This window comes from Etheostoma cragini, chromosome 17 (assembly GCF_013103735.1).
Source record: "Etheostoma cragini isolate CJK2018 chromosome 17, CSU_Ecrag_1.0, whole genome shotgun sequence".
Taxonomy (NCBI): Eukaryota; Metazoa; Chordata; class Actinopteri; order Perciformes; family Percidae; genus Etheostoma; species Etheostoma cragini.
The window spans coordinates 19349096-19365428 of NC_048423.1; the positions used below are offsets into that span (position 1 = coordinate 19349096).

Genomic DNA, 16333 nt, shown 5'->3' on the forward strand with positions numbered 1-16333 from the left:
CGACTCATTTCTGATCTCCACAAACCAATGGGTGACGTCACTCATGCTCTGTCCATTTATATTAACGGTCTATGGTTATAACACAATCAAAAATTCCATTTCCAAAACGTCTACCAGGAAAAGCGTGACCCCGATGCTGCAGCACTGAGCTGACGTTGTTAAAGTTCCCTCCGTGGTTGCCTTGGTGCTGCTAGCTAGGCTAACAACATTAGCTGCCTGGTGGTCGGGTGCTAGCATGTCGCTCTGGAAGTGTGGAGATGGAGAGGTGCTGCTAGCTAGGCTAACAACATTAGCTGCCTGGTGGTCTGGTGCTAGCATGTCGCTCTGGGAGTGTGCAGGTGGAGAGGTACTGCTACTTCTTTCGGTTACAGTTGCTGAGTTTTCTGCCTCCGATCATTTAGGCTTTTTAGCCTGTGGTTGATTTATAAAGAAATCCCAAATGCGCTTTTGTGCCATAGCTAGCTAACGTTTGTACTGTTGACCCGACGGGAAAGTTCCCCCAACTCTCTCCACTCAGAGTCAGAGGCAGGCATCGGCAGATTCATTCTAATCAAATTATTTGAGAGTTTACCTCTTACTTACCAAATTGAAAAATGTCTTACATTTAATTTCTAATAAAAGGGATTAGGTTTATATTAATTATCAATTTATTAAAAATAAATGTTTTTGTTTTGTTTTTTAAATTATGGTTGTAGTTGTTTGTTCTTTTGCTAGGCGATGCTGCAGCACCCTCCGCACCCCTAGTTCCCGCTGCCATGCAAATTGGACAGATAGTCTAGCCTAAAGCCGAAAGAGGGACAGAATTTCAGGCGGCACAACAACAATCACGGAAGTGGAACGTTGTGGATATAATTCAATTCAATTCAATTTTATTTATAGTATCAGTTCATAACAAGAGTTATCTTTACACTTTACAGATAGAGTAGGTCTAGACCACACTCCAGAATTTACAAGGACCCAACAGTTCTAGTAGTTTCATCCAGAGCAAGCAACAGTGCGACTGGCGAGGAAAAACTTCCTTTTAGGCAGAAACCTGGGACAGACCCAGGCTCTTGGTAGAAATATTAGAGTGGCTTTTATTGTTGTTCTTGTGGGCGAGTTTTAATACTGTGAAATTGGATTGTTGTTTTCACTCCCTGATGTGAGTCGAGGGTGAAGAGTGACGCATACGAGATGCTAACGAGAGTCTTCTGGATGTCAATACAGTAAAAATTGACCTACCTAACATACGCTGTCAATTGAATGGTATTTTGAGCATGACATTAGCAATCTAACAACCACAGCTAGCTAAAATGTTTCTAAAACGTTATGCCGTAAACCATTTAAATCTGAGCATGTGCCACCCACATCTACACTTGACTCACATCAGGCAGTGACCGTTGTCCTTCACTGTTGTTTTAGCATTTTTATACTCTCATATTAGGTTTCCTGCCTAGGGACTGCAGATTTGCTTATAGCTAACTCTGGTACTGAGCTGTGCATTGTCCTATTATAAAAACAAATGAAGTAAATTTCCCCAGCAATTGAATTAACTTTTTAAAGTGTGAACATTTAAGCTCTGAGTCCTTTACGTGCATAACCTTACTTTGTAGGCCACCTTTTCATTGTTGAGCAACACAGTGGAGTGTGATGTGATGTGAGAACAACCAGCTTCCCCACTCGGCAACCGCTGCTGGACAAACGTCTCTGCGGATAGCTCACACCTAACCCCTTGTCATCTTTCTCTTCTCCCTGCCGGCTCCCCCCCCCTCCCCTCTCTCCTCCTGGCCTCTTTCACCCCTCTTTCCTCTCCTCTGCCTGGCTAGTTGACAGGCAGAGCCAGTGGGGGTCAACGCCTCCATTTCCTAGGGATTTGAAAAGGTGCAGCTCCGGAGTTGAAAGTCCCACGCCCCAGCGACTCCCTGACTCGCCCCTGGTGAGAAGCCGGTAAAGTGCGGGGGTGGGGGAGCGTGGGTGGTTCTGCTGCAGGCCTGGACCCTGCGCTCCTTCCTGCACTGAGACCAGGCCAGACACAGCCTGCCAGCCGCTGACTCGACCTCCTCAAACTGATGTGGCACAAGCTGGCAGAGCGGTCACCGCTGCCACTGAGCTGGGGCGGACCCCCCCCGCCAACCCCCCCATCTCCAGCTCTTCTTCACTTTCTCAGTGACTACGTTCTTTGTTCTTATAATATGTATTTTCCTTTTCCTACTTTGTCTTACTGAGTCTCCAAACTGCACCGCTACGAATTTAATACTTTGTTAAACATATCCTGCATCCTACTTATATCTATATCTATGCCAGTCAATATGAGTTGCTTTAACTTTAGTGTTTGCAGTAAAGTACACAAAAGTATGGATAGTTGCTGGTTTGTAAATGAGAAGTTGCTTAATGACTGGGACTCGGGCACTACGGATCAGTTAGTGATGAACAGACTGGTAGTCACTGTAATAATGGACCATTAGGTAATAGGAAGTCAATGAGACAAGAAGAATAACAACATCAGCCGTTTTAGCATGTAGCCCTAAAAAACATCTTTTTACATTTAAGTATTGAAGTGACAAAGTCCATGTAAGGGGGATGTCAGGGGGACTTTACCACAGTTTGTTACCAGTTACCATCTGAATGTCAACATACGTGGTAAAATAAGAGTTTTGTTTTTATTGAAACCATGGAGATGAAGGTCCCCTTACTCTAAAGGCCTCTGAACACCCATACAGGCGTTTTTCAGATATTTTGACTGATAAGACTCGGTTCAGGATGAATGAAAGTGGGCTGGAACTTTGATGGGAACTTATTAGGTCATAATTCTTTCTACCAATAAGAATTATACAGCTGTCATTTGTCCCGCCCTAACAAGGTGCAACAGCACTAACAGGGGACTCAGGAAGATGTCAGTAAATCAGTCTGACCGCTCCAGCACAGTCCTGGGAAGAGGCCCAATCAGCCACATTCACTGACGACACCTGGATGGGTGTGCAGGGCTTTTATAGCAACATTTAACTTAACTTAGTACTTATACCTCCACAATGTCCACATGTTACTCCGTTTTCCTTCCTTTGTCTCTTTGGCTGTAGGCCCCTACAGTGCCCTGGTGCTCCTAGCATTTTCTACCCCAGCAGTTGACATAGGCAGTTCATTTGGATTAGATTAATGTTAGGCTGTAAGTGTTATGTAAGTATGATAAAAAAAAACTGATGAAATCAATTATAAAACAAGCTAAAAAATACAGAATTGGTGCCCAGGTAGCACAGTTGGTAGATTGGGCACCCATATAGAGAGTTTAACTCCTTGACACAGCGGGCCCGGGTTTGACTCCAACCTGCGGTCCTTTGCTGCATGTCATCACCCCCCCTCTCTTCCCCCTTTCATGTTTTCCGCTATCCTGTCAATATAGAGGCCAGAAATGTCCAAAAACGTAATCTTCAATAAAAACCATGCAGAATGCAGAACTGCAGCCCAATTTCAGTCCCGGGTCTCTGAGTCTCTTACCCAACTCCCCATTTTCAATCCTTTATTTTTCACATTTTTCAACACAATGTTGGTTTCTAAGAACTACCATGCAAGCACAAGCATCCCCAAAGTCTTCCTGAGGTTGAAGCAGAGTGCAGCCCTGTCCGGGCTCATTGCTTATTACCCCAAACAGATTGCACCGTCCTGCTAATAGCCAGTGATGGCTCTCCATTTTTTTCCCCCCATTGGTCTGTCAGGGACAGCATCAAAGGTCCGGGGTCTGGTAGGAATGGCTGTATCCTGGGAACACATTAGCGAGTGCTACTGTTCATGATCTTTCTCTCTTTCATCACTTTGAAGTTCTCTCCTTTCCACTCTGGCCGACCTCTCCACATCCCTCCACTTCTATTCTCTCACCCATTTCAGGGGAGGTGCAGAGCTAATATTAACAAGTCTCACTACTTAGTTTTTAAGAAGGATGGGGGTCGGGGGGGTCAAAAATTGGTATGTATTGGGATTGTTTTTTTGTAACAATTATTGACATCTAATTTTTTTCCCAGAATCAACATATTTCATTTATTGTGTTTACAAATGGTTTTCATAAATATTTTCTGTTTCAATGATTTGGCCAACAGTATGTCCAAATGCAGAAAATCGTATCGGGTATCGTAGCTTCCCGGCCCCGGCAACATTAAAGAAGGAATTATGGAGGACCACAAGTGTTCAAAATCCAAACTTCAGGAATAGGAGTCTTCTTCTTCACCCAGAAAAAGAATAAGGATATCGTAAAGAGCTAGAGACCGGCTTTTTAAAGCTTGAAGGCTACCGTAGCTGTAATGCGTACTTTGAACTGCGTGGAACGCGAGAGTTGATTGTGTTGTGGCGGAGGAAAGTAAGAATGAAACTGATCTTAAACAGCAAAATACATGTGGCCAACATGAGCTCAGAGACAAAGAAGGGGCCTGCATGTAGACTTTGTAGCCTAAAAGTTCACACATAGATCTTACCTTGACGTAGGGAGGGGAGGGTTCAATGGCCGGAAGTTTAAGAACTACAGGCCTGTAGTTCAACAACACTCTGAAATCCCATTGGCTAAGAAGTACTCAAATGCCCCGGGGAGCAGTATCTTTTCTCTTCAATCTTCAATAGCTTTTGTGCAGCTGAAGTCACAATCCACTAGGTTGAATCATCTTGATCGCGTTGCCTAGCAATCCCTGCGTTCTCTTCGTCCCCCTCCTTTTTCACTCTCACACACACACACACACACACACACACACACACACACACACACACACACACACACACACGCACAACCCACCGACACGTGTCTGCTGCATGTCTATTTGCTGTTTGCTTTGCTGTAGTTTGTAATAAGGATGTATAGGTTTTGATGATTGAAAGAATTAGCATGGATAATTTTGAAGTTAAATAAATTCTACTATACTTTAAATAGCATTTGTGTATTCTTTTTTGATTATTTATGTGTTGTAATGATTGCTGGTTGAACACGGTCAGTGCCCAAATTCCCCCCTTTGTCTGTTCCTTTCAGAGATATAAGTTATTGGTCCCTGGTTTCCAGGGTGGTGCCCCGTTGTGGTTTTGTCAATGTGGTAAAGTTTTTAAATACCCATATTCATAACTTTAAACATTTTGATAAACCATCTTTTAATAATTTAAAAATAATTGGATTTGTTCCCTTACTGATACCCAACAATTGCGATGTACGATCTCAGCGCTCGATGGGAGAAATTCCTACACATTGCACCTTTAAAGAACAAAAGGATAATCGCAACACTCAATGACAATAAATAAAAATCGCAATCCAAACTGAATGGGCGCCCATGTTTAATGGGGACAAAGGCATATCGTCCCAGCCCTAGTGTTTTACCACTGCCCAAAGTAGTTTTGTTTGTGTGAGAGTCATAAGAAGGGTTGTTTCTGCTAATTTGCACTTGACGATGCAAATCATGAGAGAAAACACTTTCACGGTCAATTTATGAGGGTTGCCAAATAGTCCACTATCAGAATCCTACATAACTGTGGTGCGAAACAAGATGAAATTCCATGACAATTATACCCAATCTCTGCTCACGTTTGAAATCCAAATTTGACTCTCCCAGCTCTGACGAGATACAATTTGGATTTGAAAAAGACCTCAAATTACTTTAAGCCAGGTGCGAGAATTTAATTTCCTTTGATTACATTTGATGTGTCTAAAGAACACATTTCAAGAGATGTTGAAAAAAAAGCACTTATTAATTCAGCAGTCATTCAAATGATATCCTATACAGGTAGCTCGGGTTAATTGAAGCGTCGCTACCTTGAAACTGTCTCTCAAATCTCGCTTCCCTCTTTTTTTCTCCCGCAACCTTTTGACATAAATCATCCACAGCTTTGTTAGACTTGAATCAAACTGACACATGTTCAGACTTATTAAAAGTGAACAAAGTAAAGGAATAAAAAAAGGATACAACAAAGCCCAAATATGGTGCATAATTATGTCTGCCCGTCTCCACCGCTCTGCCGTTCTGCCACCTTTCCTCTGTCCATCACCAGCTGCCTGTGACGGCTGGCTGTCTGAGTGGCGTATGGAGGCTAAATTGGCCTGTTTCGGGCAGGGGAGCGCCTGTGTTTGGTGTCAGATAATGTGCACTGAGGAGTCCGAGGAGAGTGGGATTAAAGCCAAGCCACTGATAATTATGTCAGGCTCCACAGTTGTCCTGAACCTCCTCAGCTAGTTGAAAGAGATTTCTCTCAGATGAGCAAATCAGGAAGAGGGAGAGGGAGAGGGAGGAAAAAAGTTAAGAAGTAAAGGGGAATTTTTGACGTTGAGCTTCCAAGTTATAGGGAGAGTCACTGCTGACTTCCCAGTGTACTGGAGACATTCTGTGGGGGGGTGCCAGGTTTAAATGCTGGGGCCAAGTAGCTGTTATTGGGGACCGTGCGAAAAAGGTGAGTAATGACAGTAACTGTTAGTCCATCGTGCAGCCTGGGGGATTAACCCCGTATGAACCATCATCCTTACTTGACCAAAAAAACATAATATAAAACTGACAAATTTTGCCGTAACCCACTGACATGAAGAAAGTCATCCACATCGCTGAGTAGATCCTGAAAAAGTGTCCCGGAGCATCCAGTACCGTGACATTCACCACCAGCTCCAACAGGTGGACGAGGCCTCTCCACTTCGTCGTAGAATCACAGTGGAATAAAACGTATAAAAGTCCACATCTAGATAAAAAAACATGCAATGAATTAGTACGCTGACAGCAAATGTATATACATGGTATTTAGGACAAACATTGGCATGGCAACACATCCAGACTAGCGCCACAGTAACTTTTGTTTTGCGTCCTGAATGTGCGGCGACTATTGTCTCAGGTGAGAGCTACTTGTCACATGACCCAGAAAAAATATATTTTTTACTAAAGCAGGATATGAATCAAGATGTATTACCTATCACCATTTAGTTGTTTTCTGTTATTTAAAATATTTTAAAATAGCTGGTCATGCCAGATGTGATTAGTCCACTAATTTTTGAAACAATGCAATTACCCGTTTCAGCCATTGTAAATATATATGTTTAGGTAATAACCTTTAATATATGACTATATTCTAATTGTGTTTTGTAAACTGCAGTTAAAGCTGAAATTTAACAGGAAAAAACTATATAGAATAAGCTACTAACTAACTAAATCAATAAACTAATTATTCACGCCATTTTCAAACTGTAAATCCAAATGCTGACAATGAAGCACCAACGTTAAACAAGTGAAAAAGGCGGCAATGTAAGAAATAGGACAGCATTTCCTTTCTTTCCTTCTGTCTCTCTTTTCTCCCAAGCCGCTCTGGACTACAGTATTCCAGTCATTATGATCAGTGTGAAGTGTATCATTGCAGGATGTGGCAGGGGATGAGATCCCATGCAGGGGTTAAGCCTGTGTGCAATGCTAAATGACAGAGCATATATTAATATGAAATCCATCCAATTATCTCTAATGGAGCTCTCTGGTGTGGTGCTGTACCCAGTCATTTCAGGTCCATGAACAGACCCTCAGTGGCTCTGTCTCTGAGGCCATTTCTTTCCCTTTGTGCTCTTGTCTGTACCCATCCATCGCTCTCTTTCTCTCTCTCTCATCCTATTCTACGGTGTAAGATGTCTGTCAGATGACTTGTTTATCAATATAGGGGAGGATTTGACATAAATGAATACCAAAACTAAACCATAAAGGGTTCTTTTATTTCTCAACCTGCACCCTATTTTTCGCATGCTTTGATGTCTAAGTGTCTGCTGTGAACAAAATCTTTGAATTTAGTCCAGTATTGAGTGAGAACGCTGTACCTGTAAGCCGCTAACCGGTCTGGAATGTAATCTAAAGGGCAAATGTGCATTGTTAATTCCGTCCACTAAAAGTCCAGTTTTTACCACTGACAGGTGTCTGACAAGTCTATGGAAAGGATCCCTACAGAGATGGACCTTTTGTTGAAGAGTTAGATATGTGTTTAACCACAAACCTAAAAGGAAGCTTAGAGGTCTAATGCACCAGACTCCATTTAAATAAACAATACTTTTCTATGGATCCAGCATGTTTTCCTATGTGAAAGGGTAAACTATGTGTTTATTTCAACCAATACAGAATGCTACTTGTTAGAAAAGTGGAAAGACCAAAGAAGACAGATTTTTTAAAGTTTTATTTTGTGTCTGTCAATTTTATGGGAAGTGTATTTTGGGATGATAAAATTATTAGCTTTGCGGCAGAAGATGTGTAGGCTTTCGGCCGTCCAATGTCAATGGGGAGCTTGTTTCACCATTTAGAGCCCGGACAGCAAACAGTCAACACTTCATTGAGTAACTAGTCGTCCCTCGCTGTGATGGGGCAGCAAGCGGATTGGCTGATGCAGAGCGGAGTGGGCGGGTCGGGGTGTAAGAGTTGACCATGTCCTGGATGTATGCTTCAAAGTTGTCGAGGCCGCTTCCACTCTCTCCCCCGCAGTTCCCCTGTTTCATTGTCTTTGTAGCGTGTGTCAAGATCTGTTGTGAGAGGGCCACTTAATGAAGCCGTACCTGAATTTATTTGCCGGCGCTTCTGCACAGACCAAGGGAGGAGATACCAATTAATAGAACGTAAAAGGACCCGGTGATTTATAATTAACAAGCATGTGGGTTATAGTAAACATAACACTCAGTGTAATAGCCCAGGAGAGAGACGGGAAGTGGGGAAAGAACTGAGAAGGAGGAGGAGGAGGAGGAGGAGAAGAAAAAAACCTGTGTTGATTTGTCCCTTGGTGGATGAGCGGAGTCCTTGTGGCTGACGGGAGCTGTCTAAAGCGGCTAAATGAATAATCATCTGTGAGTTAGACTGGAGACAAACGCTTAACGAGGATGATGTGAACCTCACTGACATGAGGGGGCTGAGCGAGAGAGAGACAGAGGAAGAGAGAGAGATACTGACAGAGGGAAAGATGGCAGCGAGCAAACATATTCGGCTCCAAAATGAATGGCACGCACATTATAATAGCGATGAAGTTGCTTTACTCAACAGGCCGTGGCCAGCCCCGCCTGTAAGGTTGAGCAGTTGTTTGTCAGAATTTCCAAAAGGGGCCATGAATCCCCCACTCATTTCCAGCAGGTTGCTGCTGGTGCATGAAGGGAACAAAAGAGAATTTGCAAGAAAGCAAATGTTAACGCTGACAACACTGACAGTTGAAGAGGGATCTTCTAGCAAGCATTTATAAAACAACTTCACCCCCAAAACTTTGGCTGATCTGGGGGGGGGGGCACATTCACGCGGCTCATATGTCTAAACTTCAACGCTACAAACTCCAACCTGTCTCACAACCCTTACCATAGGACATCTCTTTCACTTTTGCACTGTATGTTTCATCAACCCGTCCCGCGAGCAGGCTACAGTGCAGTGGTTTTAGAACAGTGCTGAGGCTTTTTTAAGCGGGGTGAGAAGCTTCGCTGTATCCCCGTAAAGCTCAGCGTCAAGGGGCTGACTGCTTCATTAAAACGTAGAGAGGCAGAAGTCAAAGTCCTGCGTTTTTTTTTTTTACAGGAATAATTAAATAATCATGAAACGTCTACCTTCTGGCAAACGACATACTTCTTCAACAGTAGCGAAAGGAAGCACCTTTTACATAGTTACTGTTTCCGGCATCAATGGAAAACTTTTAAAGGGGCCCCGCCACACGTATTTCATCACTTTGTGATGATGTCTGAAGTTCTACCATGGACTCTGTAACTTGGTTACCTTGGTTACGTTGTTTCAAGCCATTCTAGTGTGATATAGAAAGCCTGCAGGAAGACTCAGCTCCATTTGTGCCAGTTCTCATTAATATTCAACGAGCTAAGCTGCTTGACTCTGATTGGCTAAAAGCTAGCCAATGAGAGCCTGGCCATCAGCATCTTTTACCCAGCACAACTGGGCGAGCTCATGGATAGTAATGAGCTCAGGCAACATGACATCAGACTGACCAGCTGTTGTGATTGGTCTGATTTCTCCTCTTATTTCTTTCTAGTAGGTAGAGCTGACAGAGGAGGTAGCAGTTCATCTTCACATTCCCAACATAACACACACACATATGGACATATGGACCTGACATATTTCAAAAAATGCAAGTAAAAGTGGTTCAGTGTGGAAGGGCTCATTTAACACCAGAAAGGCCAGCATTCCATTACTCCTAAAGCCAGCCTCAAGACTCGCTTATATGGCATTCATTGAAGCAGTTTAAGTGCTCGTATTCTATACACGATGACACATGACACTGCCATGACACAGTCATGAGACATGAACCCTAATCATAACCCTAACCATAACATAACCCTAACCATAACTTAGTAGTCATGAAAAACCCAAATGTCACCTACCGAAAGATTGGTAATGCAACGTTTATGACTTATTTATAATGTTTATGACACATTCATGACAGTCATGCCACTCTTATGTAGATATGTTCGAGTAAAGTGTAACCCCCGTTTCTTTGGCTGAACTTAACTGTAACGGCCGCTAATATTAACTGTCATGTGACCAACGTTGTAACGTAACGTAACTAGTACACTTCAATAGAATTTTCACGTATCCATACTCTACTTTGTTATCTATAATTCTGGAAAGCTGGACTTTTATTCCACTGCATTTTCTAAATAAAATGTTTACTTTCACTCAACCACATTTCCCCTGAGCATCTCAGTTACTTGTTTCTCCCAAAAAAATCTGAAGAAATTTCTTACTCTAGAAAAAAGCAAGATAGTGCACGCTCCATTCCAGTTGGGGACCTAATGCCTATTTGTTGCCATGCAGCAAAAAATAAAAAAAAATAAAACATTGGCCAAAACTTAAGAAGAAGAAGAAGAAGAAGAAGAAGAAGAAGAGTCATAATGACTGACATGTCATGTCATTACAGGTCATGAAAGCACCTGGTGCAGGCTCTGCTGCCATGGTAACAAATGAAGACCACCTTGACAAAAGTGGTGATGAAGATAACGTTACACACCTTTGGCAATAAAGTAAAAAAAAAAAAAGTTTTACTTTTACTTAAGAACATTGTATATCATCAAATTACTTATCAAATATTTTTAGATCAGATACATATCAGCTACTTTAAGACTTTTACTCAAGTAATACTTTAAAACTTCAAGCCTGCATGTGACCGTATGGCTAAACTTTGCCACGTAACTGGTCGGCGATGTGTGATATCTTCATGAGGTATCACACAGTGTTTTTTATCCGTTTTCTTACGTTATGATACTAACCCGTTCATGACAATGCGTTGACTGATTTCACATTTTGACGGATCCACCTCCATCCACTGATGAAAACCGTGGGATACAGCCAAGACTCGGGAAAAGCAACTTGCAAGTGGAACTTGAGTTAGTGACCCCACATTTTGTATAAGACAACGGAAGCATGGCATGGCTGGATAGCAATGTTCAAATTATCTTCATCTGTGCTTTTTAGGTGCTTTGCAATGGTTTTTTAAATGGCTCAACCAGCATAGTAAGAGCTAATATACAATAAAGCAGAAATGAAGACAGCACTGTCCTGCAGGGTTCCCACGGTAACATCAAACATCTCCGAGTGCTGATTGGCCATCTGGTATTGTTTTATGTCACATCCTATTAAGCTCATTGATCCTCCTTCCCTGTCTGCGGCATGTGGTTGATCATCGTGGATCAGTGTGTGTGCCTGTAATATGAATATGGTACAATGGTATGATTACAGTACATGATGGTCTCTGTCTGCGTGTTCGCTGATGCGGGCCCTCCAGCTACGCTGGTGCTCACTGCGGCTGTGATTATGCTGTTTATGTAGAGTTTGCACTAAAGGAACAGCGGAGTAGACTCATTAAGAAAATGATATGATGTAATTGGGTCACTGCAAAGGACAGTGATGCCGATGCAACTTCCTGGAACATATACAGGCAAATCTGTATTTACACAGCATTACCACATATGCATCTTGTAAGCGATCAGTGCCTTAACAGAGACTTTATTTTATTTTAGTAATGCTATGTCTGATGAATTAACTTGTCTTCTTTAATGTTATACAGTTTTCCAACGTTAAGTTATCACAAGATTAAAAAATTAAATCTTAATTCAACTTAATTCAGTCTTTTTGGTGTCTCTAAAATCTTCATAATCAAATCTTTGTCTCATAAGTCTCGTAAGTATAAGGTTATGTTTTGGCACGAAAAAAGTAAGCATTGTGTGGCGACGGAAGTCAAGTAGGCATCGAAACCACTGGTGAAGTTTAGGAAAAAGATTGTGGTTTGGATTAAAACACTCCCAAGAACTACCCATTTCCTGGGTGGGAAGTCTTTTGTTTTTCCCGGGAAGGGAACTCTGCTCCTTGGCTTGAAAGTCGACCACCATTTAACCCCAACCTATCATTCAACGTGGTGAACACAGTAACAAACAACAAAAGAAAAAAAGGGGAAATCGTCCAAATTACAGTGCTTAACTTTTCGTAGCTTGTCAATATGAAACGACTATGAAATACGATAGGTGGTGATGGTGCACTGGATATGAGCCATGCCTTTGTTGTGGGAGACTTGGGGTTGAATCCCCCTGTGTTACATCAACACTTAACACTTAATGGTTGATCCAGAGGTGAGTGACCTATGACAAATATACCAATTGTGAGTTGCTTTGGATAATAACGTCAGCTAAAGGACATGTAATGAGAGGAGTGGACTACACCACTACAGATTTAGATATATATTTGTATATAATCAATGTTAAAATTTTCCTTCAATCCCCTGTGTAAGTACAGAACTATCGTAAGAGAGTATCACACATCCATGTCCTTCCATTGGATGATTTTCCTAATTTTACTTTCCTCACTGAGACACACAAAAGACACCCACCCACACTGAAAGGTTCTTACAGCCAGTCAGGCCAGCTGTGTGTGTGTGTGTGTGTGTGTGTGTGTGGGGAATAGGATCCCCTTCTACCTCGTGCCCTCACTTCCTCCCAGTTTCCTACTGGGGCTCATTTATTTACATTAGCGCGAGGCAGAAAGGCATCTCAGGAAGTCTTAAAGTAGAGCCACAATGGCCGATTTAAGCCGCCACCAAAAAGCCAGTTTTTTTTCTTCTTCTTCTTTTGGCTAAGAGGATTTGTGTCTGGTCCATGTATCAGACCTCTCTCTCTCTCTCTCTCTCTTACTCGTTCAAAGGGACAAAGTCACCCCTCACACTCGTGCTGAGTAAAAGTAGTGTCTCGCCACTAGCTGCCTAGCTAATGACATTTATCCTTATGGAAATGGAGGAGGAGGAGGAGGACGAGAAGGCTTTAGAGGCAGATTTGGACACACATATACACCTGAGACGGGCAGAAGTAAATCGGCTGGCTACTTTCATGGTATGCATGCTCAATGATTCACACATACACCCCCCCGACACACACGCACACACACACACAAACACCTCCTTTGCAGCACCTTATCCTCTAACTGGCCACCAGTCAAAATAAGCCTTATTCTCGGGGGTTTATATTTTCTCCTGGCCGGGCTTGGCTAGGCACACTCAGTTAAGATGGCAGTCAAACAATCTCTCCTCTCCTCTCATTTCCACCGTGTCTTCCTTTCTAATGCTAATGCCTGGATGGATATATCCCCTTTTCGGCTGGCATGCAAGGAGGCCAAATTTTTGATTAACTCCTGAGACAAAGTTTCCTAGCATCTAGGTCGAAAGCTGCTTCAGAGAGAATGTCAAGCTTTGTTTTCAGCAAGATAATATAACGGGAAAAGTATTGCAGGACAGGTCGGGTCTCACTCTGGAAGTATGAAGAGTCAGGCTAGGAAACGTTTGGAGCTTGATCCAAGGGAGAACAACATAATGGATCGTCTCAAAGATCTATGGGGCATTATAAAGGAGGAAATGTGATGGTAGTTATGTTTCTGAAAGCCTTTACTTCTATTTCAGAATTTAAAACAATTCACGAAGAAGAACTCTGAGGATATTGGTCACAGGATATACTTCCATTCAGTTTACTTGCGTCATTTTTGAATTAAACAGTTAAAGAAGAACCCTAAACCCATTGTTCTGTTTGCATTATTTGCATAAATAGAGAGTGAGATCCACTGATGTTCAAAGCCTGGTTTCAGTCCCTCATAGGTGCTCTAAGCGATGTTGGATGACGTTTCTTCTTGTTAGAAGTAATTTCAAACAAAACGAGACTAGCTCGCCCCTCCCTCTTCCTCATCTTGTCCCCTCCCCCTCCCATCTGTGCTTTGACGCACTAACCACCCACCCCTACCCCCACCCCCAACTTTAGTTTTGCTGTTAGCAAAACTAACGTTAGCTTTTCAGTGGAGGCCAGCGACAGACCGCTACTGTGGAACTGAGATAGACTGCATATTGTTAACAGTCTATGGGAATAGATCACGCAGTGTTGTAAATCGTTATATGTCGTTATTATCATCTGCGCATGCACGAATATCTTGCACATGCGCAGGACGGATTGTACGGGCAGCACGGATCGCGTACCGCCAAGGTCTGCTGTCCCTAAAGTCCTTACCGAACTGTTAGGGATTCCTTCTCAAGGGAACATGAATGTCTGTACCACACATGATAGCAAGTCATACTTGTTGAGATATTTCAGTCTGGACCAAAGTGGTGGTGGACTGACCAACCAACAGACATTATCATTTAGAACCGTGCCACTAAGGTGGCTGAAAACCAACATATAATAGTGTCTCCTTAAGGGTCAACATGAGCCTCTAGAACAGCTTGACTGCTCCTTGCCATAGCTTCTGAACTGTAAGGAATAGGATCAACACCATTCCAAAAGATGTCCAGTATTTTGATGACTGTGGTTGAGAAAGCTGATATATATTTTGCCCCATGGCACATGATTTACATGACTTTCATATACTCATCAATTAATTCAGTGACTCCTCATGCCCTGTGCTGGAGCATCCACATTCATTATGTTTCTCAGCTCATTTTTTTTATTACATTCAACTTTATTGCAGCCTGGTCACACAGAATTCCATGAAATGATCATGGACTGTTTACACCACGTTACATGGTGGTGGCACAGAAGGTGTGAAAATTCTGTGTGGCCACCACAGAAAACAACGCCAATGTAAAGTCAAAGAGAAGATGATGTAGCATTAGGAGGGACTATGGTACCAAGTAGTCTGGAAACCTGAAAATCTGCATAAGGAGGTTGGTTGGGGGGGCGGATGTTTCACACAAAATAGGACTGCCCACAACCTTTTGCTTAACTTAAAAGTGCAACACTTTTTGGCACGTACAGCAAACATCTCCTCACTATCAGCTAGCTGCCTGTCTCCAGAACACACTGTAAAAAACATCTCCTCACTATCAGCTAGCTGCCTGTCTCCAGAACACACTGTAAAAAACATCTCCTCACTATCTGCTAGCTTCCTGTCCTCAGAACACACTGTAAAAAAACATCTCCTCACTATCTGCTAGCTGCCTGTCCCCAGAACAGACTGTAAAAAACATCTCCTCACTATCTGCTAGCTTCCTGTCCTCAGAACACACTGTAAAAAAACATCTCACTATCTGCTAGCTGCCTGTCCCCAGAACACACTGTAAAAAACATCTCCTCACTATCAGCTAGCTGCATGTCCCCAGAACACACTGTAAAAAACATCTCCTCACTATCTGCTAGCTGCATGTCCCCAGAACACACTGTAAAAAACATCTCCTCACTATCTGTTAGCTGCCTGTCCTCAGAACACACTGTAAAAAAACATCTCATCACTATTTGCTAGCTGCCTGTCCTCAGAACACACTGTAAAAAACATCTCCTCACTATCTGCTAGCTGCCTGTCCCCAGAACACATTGTAAAAACATCTCCTCACTTCCTGCTGCCTGTGATTCTGTGAAACTGCCTCAGATTTTAAGTTGAGGGGCCGTGTTCATTTCACGGAATTCTGTGAGATCAGGTTGTTTTATTGCCATTGCAGAGTTCAAGCACATATTTAGACCAGTGAAACACTAAACATTTCTGCACAATATTTTGAGACGGGGCAAGAACCAAATAGCTCTACTATTTCAAGTTATAGGACAGTCTAGCCATATTTAGACTTGTGCATTTCCATTGCATTGACTTTCCATTAAGCTTTAAATTCCACTGTCATCTTTCCTGCCTTTCTTGTACACACACTTTTCTTTAAAAATAACAGTATGTTCAAAAGGCCCTCTCATCTCCTAAATTTAGCTTCGGTGGTGAAACACACAGTGCACACACTCGTTCATTCATTTTGGAGTGGTGATTGAAAGTTGTTTGTCCGAATGCTCACAGCTCTCTCAACGCTCTTAAACTGACCTTTTTTTTTACAGATCACACACACACACACACACACACACACACACACACACACACACACACACACACACACACACACACACAGTGACTGG

General features: G+C 42.5%; 1 long non-coding RNA gene across 1 annotated transcript in view; it reads left to right on the plus strand.

Annotated features, from left to right (window-relative positions):
- The first annotated feature begins 7672 nt into the window (after positions 1-7672).
- Positions 7673-16333, plus strand: part of LOC117960856 — a 19245-nt gene continuing 10584 nt past the window's right edge. Inside the window, exon 1 of the long non-coding RNA XR_004660252.1 lies at positions 7673-7770. This is a non-coding gene — a long non-coding RNA (uncharacterized LOC117960856). The remainder of the gene's footprint in view (positions 7771-16333) is intronic.